Source organism: Acinonyx jubatus, chromosome D4, assembly GCF_027475565.1.
Source record: "Acinonyx jubatus isolate Ajub_Pintada_27869175 chromosome D4, VMU_Ajub_asm_v1.0, whole genome shotgun sequence".
Classification (NCBI taxonomy): domain Eukaryota; kingdom Metazoa; phylum Chordata; class Mammalia; order Carnivora; family Felidae; genus Acinonyx; species Acinonyx jubatus.
The window spans coordinates 48,867,444-48,878,450 of NC_069391.1; positions in this window are offsets into that span (position 1 = coordinate 48,867,444).

Consider the following 11,007-nt stretch of genomic DNA (forward strand, 5'->3'; position numbering starts at 1 on the left):
AGCTAGGAACTGATTTTAGGTGTGGAAGCACCAGTCCCGGATGGGCTTGGCTGGCAGCTGAGCTTTGTAATGACCGTGCTTGAACCGAACTAATCCCTTCCCTTGTTTCGGCATGCATACTCATGTGTTTATTTTAAAATAACGGCCTTGCCTTTTCTCCAGCATGGAGGAAGTCAAGATGAGCGGCTCGGTCACGCCGAATGATGACAACTCCGGATGTCGTCTCCAAGTGCTGTCACCCAGGAAGGGTGCGGAGCCACCGCTGGCCCCGATACGCTTGTTCCACCGTCTCTCAGAATCGTATGCCCACTTGGATAGGCAAGGGGTCCCGGGGAGAGATGGCTGGTCAGCCAAGGCCTGGCGCCCAGACCTGCCTGCTTGGTAATCCAGGGACATGGTGTCTAAAACTGATGGGCATGTTTATTCTGATTGGTGGAGTCACAAAGGGTATTTTATGGCTTTCCTTGCCTGGATACCACCCAAATAGAAAATCCTGAGCCCATTTCAGTGCTGCGGCTTTCTCTGTCAGGTAACAGTATCCACACCTTCCTGTTTACGCGGTCCCCTTTTGTAGCGGCATTTCCAGGCTTTTCCAGAGGTTGTTAAACTTGCCCTGGGCTGTCAGCTTAGCCTCTTGGTCTTAATTTCCCCTTAATTAAACGAGGGTAACCAATATGGTTCCCAAGGGCTAGGGAGAGAACTGCGTCGCACCGACTGGAAAACATTTCAGCAATTGTAACTGGGCCCTGTAACTGTTAAATAACTACAGAAATGGCCTACCGCCTGAATGGGAAGGCTGCTGAGTCCACTTTTATAATCACTCAGGGCACTGGGCGATCTGCACAGAATAGATGGCCCCAAGGAGTGGGGAGAGGTGGGGGAGCAAAGGCAAAGCTGTTTGCTCATTTCCCCCTCGTGATGATGTCTTCGACCACATGCAGCCCCTGCCACAGAGTTCTGAAGTTTCAAAAGGGGAGAAAAGGATAAATCCAGGCCATTAAAAGAAAGTAATCAAAGCTATTGAAAAGATAAAACAAATGCGTCGCCCTAAAAGGGCCGTCTGGGCAAGTAATAAGGTTGAAATAGTGATACTGATTTCCTAGCCGAACGGCGTTCCTCACACATGTGGTTTGTGTATCCGCGTCTGGGTGGGTGGTCCGCTGAGAAGTGCTAAATGCAGCAAGATGGCTTAGTTGTTGAGCAGCAGAGGGAAGCTTTAGGACAGGCTCAGCCCGTGGCATCTATAGCCCCCGCAACATAAAGAGGCTTTCCTTTTGCTTTGTTCCAGGAGGGAAAGTTTTAAGTTGGCTTAGTCATTTAAATATGAGTCTCTATTCTGCACAGAATTAATCAAAGGGTAGGAGTTTTTTTGTGTGTGCGTGTTTTTTTTTTTTTTTTTTAAAGCACACCCCCTGTCCCTCATCCTAGCCCTAGGGGGTGGGATGTATGGCACGGAATGGAATAACTCTCCGTTTGTTCTAATTTATCCCCTGGGTACTAGGCAATGATACACATCTCCTTTGAAAGTGATGCTATTTTAAGTAACACCTCAGTCTAGATTGGACAGAAAAGAATATAAATTAAAGGTACATATTATGAATCTAGTCCCCAAACGCCGATGGGAGATAGGCTCCCCAAAGGCACATTTATGTTCATGAGAATGATTAAAGAAGTACCCTCAGTTCAAGGTGGGATGGGGAGGCTTGTTGAAGGAGACTTGCTTCTACAAAGAAAACATGGTACCCGTTGATGGCTTTTGACAGACATGAATCGTTGCTCACTCATGTCTGAAGACAAGTTGCTTCACAAATACTCCTCAGAATTGGCAGATACTGTGGTTTTTATTTTGACTGTCCATCACTTGGGTGATAGGTCCTTGGTTTCCACCTTACAAATTTGTTTGCAGGTCAATTGCCTGCCTCCCCGCCCCCACCCCCACTAGAATGTACGCCCAATGAGGATAAAGACTTTTCTTGTTCACTGATGGCTCTTCAGGACCTAGAACAATTCCTGGACATACTAGGCACTCCTATTTCTTAAAAATGTGGGAGACTTTTGTAAACATTGACCGCTTAAGACATTTCATGAAAACAAGTTTTAAGTTTGGAAAAACTGCCCAGTGCCTGACCCTGTTGGAAATTCATGAATTGCTACCGTATTAAATCTCTGGTGAGCTATGTGTTCTAACAACGACCAAACTTGTTTAGCCTTATTTAATCCAGTATTTCTCCAGTTGTATATAACACACAACGGTAGTTACAAAAGATCACAGATATTTTCCTTTTACTCTCCTTGATCAAACTAGTTTGTATACTATGTTTCATTCTTCAGGGCTTACAGCATAGATTGGGATGTTATGGGTTCAGAGAAGGTCAACACAGCTAATTAATATCTCCAGAAGGGGTTTTCTGGGTTAGGTAACCATTTAGCTTCCTGTCCAAACTGGAACGTTTTTGAGAATTAAAAGGGACATTAGTAATTATCCCAAGACAACACAAGTAAACCAAGGCTGTGTCTTTGGCAAACTAGGATATGTGGTCACCCTATTTTTAAAGAACACCTTTGTGGGGGTGGGGGGTGGGGGGTGGCGGGGCACCTTGGTGGCTCAATTGAGCATCCAGCTCTTGACTTCAGCTCATGTCATGATCTCAGTCATAGGATCGATCCCCATGGTGGGCCTGCTTGGGATTCTCTCTCTCTCCCTCTATTCCTCTCCCCTGCTTGCTCGCTCGCTCGCTCAAATTAAAAATAAACATTTTAAAGAACACACTTCGGAACATGCCGGACTGAAAACACATCCTTCAGTTAGCATGTGCGTGATAACGGTGTTTGGTTGGGCTGTTTATGGTCACAGGAGAGTCTCTCTCTCAAGGTAGGGGCAGTCCCTTAGGCTCCAGCCCGTAAAGGGCATTTTCAGTGTTGCTGAGGAGCCTTGGTAGTCGACGTGGTCCCTGGGTCATACCTCACATCCCCACCACGGCCTCCGTGGAAGCCCTCAGTCCTTTACAGGGAGGGGCCATTCATTGTGTCGGGCCCCTTGTCTCGTTCTCAGAGCCTGCTGCATATTGAGGTGTGTTTTTCTGCACAGGAAAACAGTCACTTTCCTGAAGATGCTACCCCTTCATCGTCACCTGCTGAGTTCCTCTGGCTGCTGCTGTTCCCTGGGGAACAGCTCACGGCTAGAGCTGCTCAGTGGTCGGGTTCTCTCACTGTTGAAGCATGTTCTGGAATTTGGCTGCCCTCCACTCTGTGTCCAGGTCCTACTACCCGATATCCTTTGCTATTTCCATGGTTCCAATCCTAGTGGGCACAACTTCTCAAAACGAACACTCAAAAAATGTTGAACGAATAAATGGATGGAGGAAAGCAAATCTCTTGCCTGACAAGTGGGTTACCACATTGAGGTCATTCTGCCTCTTTCTCCGAAATTATGTCTCCTAGTCTGTTACTAAAGGTAACATATAATATGATGACAAAAATCATAGACATTGGAGTCAGAAAAGCTTGGCTTTGAATCCTAGATCCACTACTGCTAGCCCTCTATATTGACGCTTCCTGACCCTTGGTTTTCTCATCTGTGAGAGGGACTGAACAATGTACCTCCGTTTTAAGGTTTTTATGAAGATGGGATGCTTGTAGACTACTTAGCACACCGTGCCTGCTCTGTGGTAAAGAGCTTGATACGTGGTCGTGATCTTGATTTATTATTACTGTGGGAATCTGATGAGAAGCTTCTATTCTCTTCGTGGAGAATGTTACCAACACATTGGATTGTCTGGTACCGTTTGCCGTTTGGCCTCAAGTGTCTTTATCGCAAGAGCTTGTTGGAACATGTGTGTTACCCTCACTCACAGCTGTTGGCCATCCTCACGTGCACATTCTTGTAGGACAATCAGCTGCATAACTGACTGGTACCTTTAAAACCATTTTCAGCCCATGGAAAGGAAAGAAAGCCAGCAGGAAGAGATCACCGTTTTCAGGTCTCTTTCTGGCCTCAGATCCAGGTCACGTAAAACAATTGATCGCCTTTCTACCCACTGAGTTCATTGCTAGCAGTAACGTCGATGAACCTGCAGTCGTAGGTTTGAGCCCCTTACATGTCCACACACTTACGAATCCTACACAACCATGTCCTGAAAGAGCGTCCTGGGTCATCCAAGGACAGGGTGACAGCATGCCCTTCCAAACACGACTTCACCACATCTTCTGCAGGTGGTAGTTATACAGTATAATCATCATCTTTACAGACTGTGGCTCACCCTTTTGGTGAGAGGTGTTTGGATGGGAGGCCATCCTCGTGATAATGTCGACCGTTTCATCTGGAGTGAGCCCAGGTTTGTGACCTTGGTTAGCCTTCCTGCTCAATTTCCATGTAGAAGAACACCTTTTTTTTTTTTTTTATTAAGTCAGGCATGTATACTATGTAGAAATGGCCATTGTTATAATGCTATGATTTGATTTACAGCAACAGTCTCTGAATCTCTTATTTCACCAGTGTTCTCTTTTAAGAGTGTGCCACAGTTCTGGTGGGGTGTTATTGGCCAGATCACTTTGTCCAGTATCCAGCATAGCCCTTTGCTATCTTGCAATGCTACTATGGTCACTATTATTTTCCCTTAAATATTATGGAATGTATCAATGCCTATTGCTACTGTGGCAAATTACCAGAAACCAGTGGCTTACAACACAAATTTCTTAGAGTTCGGGAGGTCAGGAGTCTGAAATGGGTCTCACTGGGCTAAAATCAGAGGGTCAATAAGACTGCATTCCCTTGAGAGGCTCTGGGGGAGAATCAATGTCCTTGCTTTTTCTAGTTGCTAGAAGCTGCCTGCATTCCCGGGCTCACGGTTCCTTTCTCTGTCCTCAATGCCATCAGTATAGCTTCCTAAAATCTCCCTCTGACCCTGACCTCTTGCCTCCTTCTTCCATCTTTTATGGATCTTGTATTTACCTTTGAACCACACAGTACCGTCCCCTCATCTCAAGATCCCTAGGTAACCACAATCCTATCTGCCCCTTGGTCATTTAGGGTAATGTATTCCCTGGTTTTAGGGATTAGGAGGTCCTTACCTTTGGGAGGCCATTTTTGTGCCTGCCATGGATGGGGAGATGCCAGTGATGAAACCCCCATCATTCTGGAAATGTAAGCAGAGTCTAATTGAATATCTCAGGATCTATTTGCCCCACATTAAAAATTCAAGCAATTTTGCTTGAATTGTTCATGGTATCCCATTGTGATGACGACGGTGGTGGTTTTTGTCAGAAATGGAAGAAAACGCCACAGCGAGCTGTCGCGAAAGGTTATTTAAGGTTTTAGCTGTGGTGATGGAAATTCAGTCAGTCAATTCAACAGCTTTTTACTGCGTGCCAACCGTGTGCCATCCAGGATCCTGAGGAGCTTGTGAAAACGTAGCAGCTGTGGCTACAGAATTTCCTTTCCATTTTTCTGGGATAGAGAGACTTTGCTCCCAAGCAACGATGTCATCATGTGGTTAGAACGTCTTTGAAGCTACATGGAAATCCTTTACTGGCAGCCCGACTCCACAGCCTTTCTGGGCTCTCGGCCTTCTTATTCCCATTGCTGATGGCAAACTTAATCTGATCTGGGTTTCACGAGCTGTTTCAAGGATAGCCCTGATTAAACAGTTCAACTTAGAGCAAACGTACGGGGAGCAGTCTGGGGTGTCCGTCACAAAGTCGGCAGATAGTCGCCCCATGCTGCTCTGGTTTGTTGAATAAAGATGAAAACCCGATGACCTCAAGCTTCATCGTGCGCCATGTAACTCAGTGGTTCCCACATGCCGAGCCGTGGTCTGGCTTTAGCGGAATCCCCTAGGGAGCTTTGACCAGCTGCTCGTCTTCCAGAGGTCCTGATTCAGTTCTTCCTCACGGGGCCTTGCATATTGGGGTTTAATGCTCCTCAGATTATTCTCGGGTGCAGCCAGGGTGCGAGTACAAAAAAAGGCCCAGGGGCGCCTGGGCGGCTCAGTCGGCTGAGCACCCGACTTCGGCCCCGGTCATGATCTCACGGTTTGCGAGTTCAAACCCTGCATCGGGCTTGCTGCTGTCGGTGTGGGGCCCACTTCAGATCCTCCGTTCCCCTCCTCCTCTGCCCCTCCCCTGCTTGTGCACGCTCTCCCAAAAATAAATAAACATTAAAAAAAATAATAAAGTCCCAGTTCCCAGTGCCAGAGATTTTGATTCAATAAGCCTAGAGCAGGGGCACAATTATTATTTTTTAAAGATTTTCTTTTTAAGTAATCTCTACACCCGAGGTGGGGCTCAAACTCACAACCTCGAGATCAAGAGTCACACGTTCCACCGGCCGAGTCAGCCGGGTGAGCCACAAATCCCAGTTAGTAAAATTCCTCCGGTGATCCTAATGTGGGGCCAGCTTGGGGGCTACGAGGCTAGCTTCTGGCACCTTCCGACATCATAATTCTGCTTCCCAGGGATGCTAACTGGGGACTTGTTACGAATACAGATTCTTGGGTTCCATCTCTATCCCAGGCTTCCTGACCCAGATTCTGGGGCTTGTGTCTAAAATGCTTCAGGTCCACCATGTGCTCCAGATGATTCTTCTGAAGGAGTTATAGGAAACACTACATAGCTGTTTAGGATCCTGAGGCAAACGACTTCAAGCCGTGCCTTAACTTACACCGAGCTACGTAGCCCGCAAATCTACCCTCATTCCTGACATTTGGCCAATTTGCTCCTGTGGCCAACATTCTTGGGGGGGGGGGGGGGTTGGTGATGTATGAAGGATGGGGCATCCACAAGGAGCATAGAAGACTTTGGGCCCTGGCTGATGATCCATTCTGTGTGTTGATGGCTGCTGGGAAGGCGATGTGTAGTTTCCTGTTAGGTCATCTGAGAAGTTATCGGTAAGAAAGCGGGAGGGGTGTTCCAAAGAGAGGCAAATCAGATGCAAATCCATCTGGATAAAAATAACCCAGAAGTACTTAAGGATGCACGAATCGAAATTTCCCTGACGGAGGCAAGACGTTGCCCCTGAAAGATTTAGCCTGCTCTGCTTCTGCAAACTCACGCCGCGTGTAAATTTTTAAAGTTTCTTTTATGCGATTAAATGTGTTAGCAGTTCTGGCATACCAAGATAACTGTTTATTCTTTTTGTTTTCGTTTTGCCTTTCAATGAATGCATGATTTCCTGTCTTTGCTCAGTAACCAAGGTCAAAATATTGTTCCCTTGAAATTACGTAGGCCTCTCCTTTAGCAGCATAGAGTAGCTTTGTTAGCCTCTGTGTGGTTTACAGTGCGGATTTTCAGGTCCTCTGTCTAGGTGATATTCAGCATATTACATCATCAAGTCATCAACCCATCAATCATGTCCCTCGTACCCAACCAACTTGAACTTGTAAAAATTCAGTCCTCTGCCCAGCAAGGAGTGTCCACAGTCTGATTGCAGGGGGTTGACCTATGACCTAACAGAGCAGGATTTCATCTTAGGTCTCGGGTATCTTCTCTTCTGTGGACCAAAAGTGATGGTGATTCCCAATGAGGTGACTGAGCAGGAAAGGAATTTTTTTTTTAAAGTCATTCTACTTTCATAGGAGTCATGCTCTTCTGACTGAGCCAGCCAATCGGAAAGTACTACTTTCAGAGGATTCAAAGCCTTTTCTCCAAGGCTCATTACTGATCTTGCATAAAAATCCCTCACAACAATAAGCCTATTATATGGAAACAAATTTCTGATTATATGGACCAAATTTCTGTCTAAATCGTCAATATTTTCTCTCTCTTCAAAATGGAAGGCATCATGCTAAGGTGCCACTGACTTAAAGGTATTTTAATTTTTTAAATGTTTATTCATAAGAGAAGATTTTTTTGTTCAATGACTATTTTTGAGAGAGAGAAAGACACAGTATGAGCAGGGAGGCAGGGAGGACAGAGAGGAGGAGACACAGAATCTGAAGCCGGCTCCAAGCTCCAAGCTGTCAGCACCGAGCCCAACACAGGGCTCGAACTCACCAACTATGAGATCACGACCTGAGCCGAAGTTAGACGCTTAACCGACTGAGCCACCCCGGCACCCCATGTGTTTATTCATTTTTGAGAGAGAGGGCAAGGGAGGTGCAGAAAGAGAGGGAGACACAGAACTCCAGGCTCTGTGCTGTAAGATCACAAACTGTAAGATCATGACCTGAGCCGAAGTCAGATGCTTAACCAACTGAGCCACCCTGGCACCCCTTTAAAGGTATTTAAAAGTCCTCAAGTATCTCCATCTGATGGGCTATACCATGTAAGAAAGACATTTTCTCTAACAAAGTATCATTGCTACCTTCTTCCTGGAGCATTTCTTTATGAGGAAGGTGGTTGATTTCGTTCCCTGGAGTGATTCCTAAGTTGATCTAACTCTGGGTCAGCCTGTCAATTTCCAGGGGTAGTAGGTAGGGAGGAAGGCAGATTTCTTGTAACGCATTAACATTAGATATTGATTTCTTAACCTCTTCCCCTTTCTTTGAATTGATTTGAAAATTGGTAAAGAGAACTGATACATAGGATGGGAACCTGCATTGTGACAAATCTTACGAAAGCCATTCCCTTAATGGATTTCTCACCATGAACCAAGTGCAAGGTATAGGCAAATTAACAGTTCTGGGAATTTTCTCGTTTTGTCTGAGGGCAGAGTGAAATGTCACACTCCAAGGGACAAATATACTGGCAGTTTGGAGGCTTTGCTTTTTCGTCTTGCTATGTGGCTTTTGATTTTATGTGCCCCTGACCTTGAACACAGGTCTTTTTGTTGTAAGCTGCCTCTTATTATTTCCATAGCATGGCATAAAATAGAGTAAAACCAATAAATAATTGTTTATGGTCCTGGCAGCTCCATCCCGTGGTTAATCTTTCGTCAGTTGTTGACCGTAGTGATGATCAGACTGTGAACTGCCTCTGAGGTACTGAGTTGAAGAGGCAGCTGAGGACAGAGCCTAGAAGCTAGCGGGGGTGCTGGACAGGGGTTGTGTGTGCTCGGAGAGGGTCACTGGAGACACGGGAAGCGGGGTTTGCACAGAGTTTCAGAGAGCACCCGGGAGGCACAGAACCGGGTCTGTACAGGAAAGCATTCGAGGGAGAGGGAATGGCACGGACGTGGAACAGTTTTGGAAAAAGTACACACAGCTGGGAATGACTCAAAGATAGGGCGCAGGTAGGGGCGAAGGAGGAGATGCTGGAGAAGGAGGCAGAGGCCAGACGACGGTGGGAACAGCACAGACAGCTCTGTATTGTTCAGGAGGGTCCCATACTCCTGCCCTCTGCAGAGGGTACACCCTGAGTGCCCGACTCCGAGTCCTGTCCTCTCAGGACACTTGTAGCGTGAACCTCTGCTGCCCATACCTCACGGGATTTTTGTTATACTTGGATTAGTTACCTTACGCTGGGGGTAGAAAAAGGACCCCCAGATCGTGCAGGTTAAAACACCACGTTTGTGTGTGTGTGTGTGTGTGTGTGTGTGTACGTGTGTGTGTGTGTGTGTGTTTAATCTCACTGTGGGATCTAGCTGGCCTAGCTGGGTCCTGTGGCTCAGGATCTCTCACAAGGCTGCACTGAAGACAGTGGGCTGGGCCACGATCATCTCGAGGATCAGCTCAAGTGTGCCGTGCTTTCAAGTTCCTTTAGCGGTCGTGGTAGGACTCAAGTCCTCGCAGGCTGTTGGACCGAGGGCCTCGGTTCCTTGTTGGCTGTGGGCCAGATGATGCCCTCATGATCTTGCTGCGTGGGCTCCTCTCGCTGTTTGCTTTGGTAGAACCAGCAAAGAGAGGGTCTGCTAGCAAATGGAAGTCCAGTGCTTTATGCCCGGCCACGGAAGCGATATCCATCACTTGCTCTATGGTCTACTGCTGAGAAACAAGTCATGAGGGCTCAGCCTACACTTAAGGGCAGATTACGTCTGTTTCCACGTCAACACGAAGAATCTGGACAAGCCAGCTGGATGACTCCTCCTTTGAGGGCTGGCCTTCCTCCGAGACGGAACTTGGTAGTTGGATAAGGGAGCAGTATTGTCTCTTGACCTGCAAGTGTGGAGCGCCTGCAAGCCCTTCCTCATATTCCAGACCCTCAGAAGGACCTAAGGAAAGCAGGGGAAGGAGTTTTGTTCCTTGGGTCAGGTCCTGCCCAGAAGGGAAGCGTGGTAGAGCCAGGAGGCCCACACAAGGGGAGAGGAGGAAGAGAAGACAGATAGGTTAGCAGGTGTCAGCTCGGACTTCTTTCGACTGCCTGTTTACATTTCAACTCAGCTTTCCGGTCTGTAAATCATGGCCATTTGCCTCTTGTTCTGGGATGTTTTCAGTGGCTGGAAAGCAACGCGCCTCCCGTGTGGCTGTTTGGAGGGCGCACCCCCACCCCTCGTGCTCCCGGTGTAGCTCTAAGGTGACAGGTTGTCATTGAGGAGATTCCGTTCCATTAGTTGTAGATGGCGTCTTTCAAACATCCCATTAGAATTAGGAGTCTCTCTCAAATGCGATTTACTCCTCCCGCCCCCAATCCCCCAACCAAATAGCTAAATTGGCAAATTTCTCATTGGCCGGCCCAGAGGAGAGCCCTAAATTTCTTTCCCAGGGACACTCCTTTAGCTATTAAACACCTATTGTTTATCTACCGTGGGCCAGTGGAGAATGCACGGTGTCAGCCCTCTGGGAGCTTAGGGACTCTAGCACCTAGTGAGATTGGCTGGTCTCATTTTATACAATCTTCCCCTTCCTATGAAAACGCCATCTGGCAAACGGCTTCAAAATATTTACAAGCAACAACAACAGATTGTTCCTCAAATTGCTGAGACCTTCGTGGGACCTTCCCGTCACTTTGGTGGAGTAAGGAAGGGTCTCCTTTGGCCATGTCAAGAGCAAGTAGGGGAAAATCTAGCAGAGAAGCCATTGGGAGGAGGCCCCAGACCGGGCTCCCCCGCTGGTTTCTTGTTCACCCTCTTCTATCTCCACTTCCTCTTTTGGTCAAAACCACCTCCAATTGAATGAACCTAGAAAACATATTTCC